At 43.0% G+C, this 2,371-nt stretch overlaps 1 pseudogene; it reads left to right on the top strand.

The window, feature by feature from the left end:
- Positions 1 to 1,303: 1,303 nt before the first annotated feature.
- LOC102418939 lies at positions 1,304 to 2,157 on the top strand (annotated as a pseudogene).
- The last annotated feature ends 214 nt before the right edge of the window (positions 2,158 to 2,371 follow it).

Genomic DNA, 2,371 nt, shown 5'->3' with positions numbered 1-2,371 from the left:
GTCTTGCAGCTGGGTAGCCCCATCAGGAAGCTGGAACCAGTGCAAAGAATGCCACTTCTGTTTTAAAATATGGCTGCATACTCTCTGACACTCCTACGTCAAGAGGTGGATCTGTGTCCCCTCTTTGAGTCTGGGGGGTCTGTGGCTGCTTTGACCAAGGAGAAGGGGAAGTGACACTGTGTGACTTCTGAGGCTGAGCCACAGGAAGCAGTGCCATTTCCTCCTCATTGTTGGAACACTCATCCTTGGAGCCCTCGCCTGACATGTGAGAAGTCTCATTACTTCGAGGCCACCATGCTGGGAGGAGGCCCCAGGCCATGCAGATAGCCATGGATGAGCACTCCAGTTGACAGTCCCCACTGGGCCTGTGGCCAGGCATCCAAGCACTGCTGACAGAGTGAAATGCCCTGTCCTTAGAAGTGTCCCTCATGTCCCAGCTATTATAGCTCTTAGCCCTTTGATTCACATAAAACCCTTTCAGTCTTCCCAGCTGAAGCACTAGACACTTGACGCATTGGTTGATTAGTAGTGTTGTTTATTTTTCACGTATTTGTGAATTTTCTAGTTTTTCTTTTGTTATTGATTTCTAGTTTCATTTCTTGTGTCAGAAAAGAAACGTTGTATGATGCCCGTCAAACCTCAGAGGGAAGGCAGGTAAGGGTGGGGGGGAAGGGGGAGAGATCAACCAAAGGACGTGTATGTGTGCATATAAGCATAACCAATGGACACAGACACTGGGGGGAGGGGGTGAAGGCATGAGCAGGGGTGGGGGGAGGAATGAGGGGGTAAGGACACATATGTAATGCCTTAATCAATAAAGAAAATAAATTTTTAAAAAGGAAAAAAAATAACTAGGAAACTGAGCAAACATCTTGAGATAAACAAAAATACAGCATACCAAAACTTATAGGACACAGAGAAAGCAGTCCTAAAGGAAATTGTATGGCAGTAAATACATACATTTAAAAAAATCTCAAATTAGTAACCTAAGTGTATATCTTAGGAACTAGAAAATAAGCACAAATTAAACCCAAATGAGAACAATAGCTATAGAAAAACAATAGAGAAAATTTAACTCAAAATATATCAAAAATTAAGCATAAGAGCTTAAAACTATAAAACTCTCAGAAGAAAACATAGAGGATAATCTTCATGACATTGGATTTAGCAATGATTTGGGGGGCAGGGGGTTTGACACCAAAAGCACAGCTAATAAATTGTACTCATCAAATTAAGTCAGCTCTCAGAGCTTCTTCTAGCCTTGCAACTTCCCTTTGGTTGATTCTCAGACTTTTCTCACAGCATGGCCCCCAAACACCAGTCTTCACTCCCACTTCAAACGGAGAAACCAAAACTGCCTCCTGCCCCCAAGCAGGAGAAGAAGTCAGCCCCTCAGGACTTGCCAAAGGAAGAAAAAGAACAACAAAAAGCAGTTGAACATATTGATAAAGTACAAAATGAAATAGACCGACTTAATGAACAAGTCAGCGAGGAGATTTTGAAGGCAGAACAGAAATATAACACACTCCACCAATCATTTTTTCAGATGTCAGAATTGATCCCCAAAATCCAAAATTTTGGGGTAACAACATTTGTCAGCCATCTACAGGTATCTGCACTGCTTGGGGAAGAGGCACTGCCTTATTTGACAAGAGTTGAAGTGACAGAATTTGAAGATATTAAATCAGGCCATAGAAGAGATTTTTATTTTGATGAAAATCCTTACTTCAAAAATAAAGTTCTCTCTAAAGAATTTTATCTGGATGGGAGTGGTGATGCATCTTCAAAGTCCACTGAAATCAAATGGAAATCTGGGAAGGATTTGGCGGAAACATTCAAGTCAAACACAGAATAAAGCCAGCAGGAAGGGACAGCACGAGGAACCAGAGAGCCTTTTTACATGGTTACTGACCATTCTTAGGCAGGTGCAGATGAGTTGGAGAAGTCATCAAAGAGGATATTTGGTCAAATCCATTACAGTAGTACTTGCTTCCCGGCATGGATGATGAAGAAGGGGAAGGAGAAGGAGATGGTGATGATGATGAAGAGGAAGGGTTGGAAGATATTGATGAAGAAGGGGATGAGGATGAAGGTGAAGAAGATGAAGATGATGACTAGGGGGAGGAAGGGGAGGAAGATGAAGGAGAAGATGACTAATGGAACACTGATGGGTCCTTTTCAAATTTTCTCCAGTCCCTAAGAGCAAGTTGCAGTCTCTTTATTTTTTTCCTCTTGTGCTCAGTTGCCCTGTATCTGAGGTCTCTTTTCTCTCCTTTACACCATGGTTCTCACCTTTGGGAGCAGGCGGGGGTGGGGGGGTGCGGGGATGGGAGGAGGGATGTACGTTGGGCAGAATACAATGGGGAAAGAA

This window comes from Myotis lucifugus, unplaced genomic scaffold (genome assembly GCF_000147115.1).
Source record: "Myotis lucifugus unplaced genomic scaffold, Myoluc2.0 scaffold_577, whole genome shotgun sequence".
In the NCBI taxonomy this organism is placed as follows: domain Eukaryota; kingdom Metazoa; phylum Chordata; class Mammalia; order Chiroptera; family Vespertilionidae; genus Myotis; species Myotis lucifugus.
Note: the sequence above shows the minus strand (reverse complement) of the source record. Positions and strands in the feature narration are given on the sequence as shown.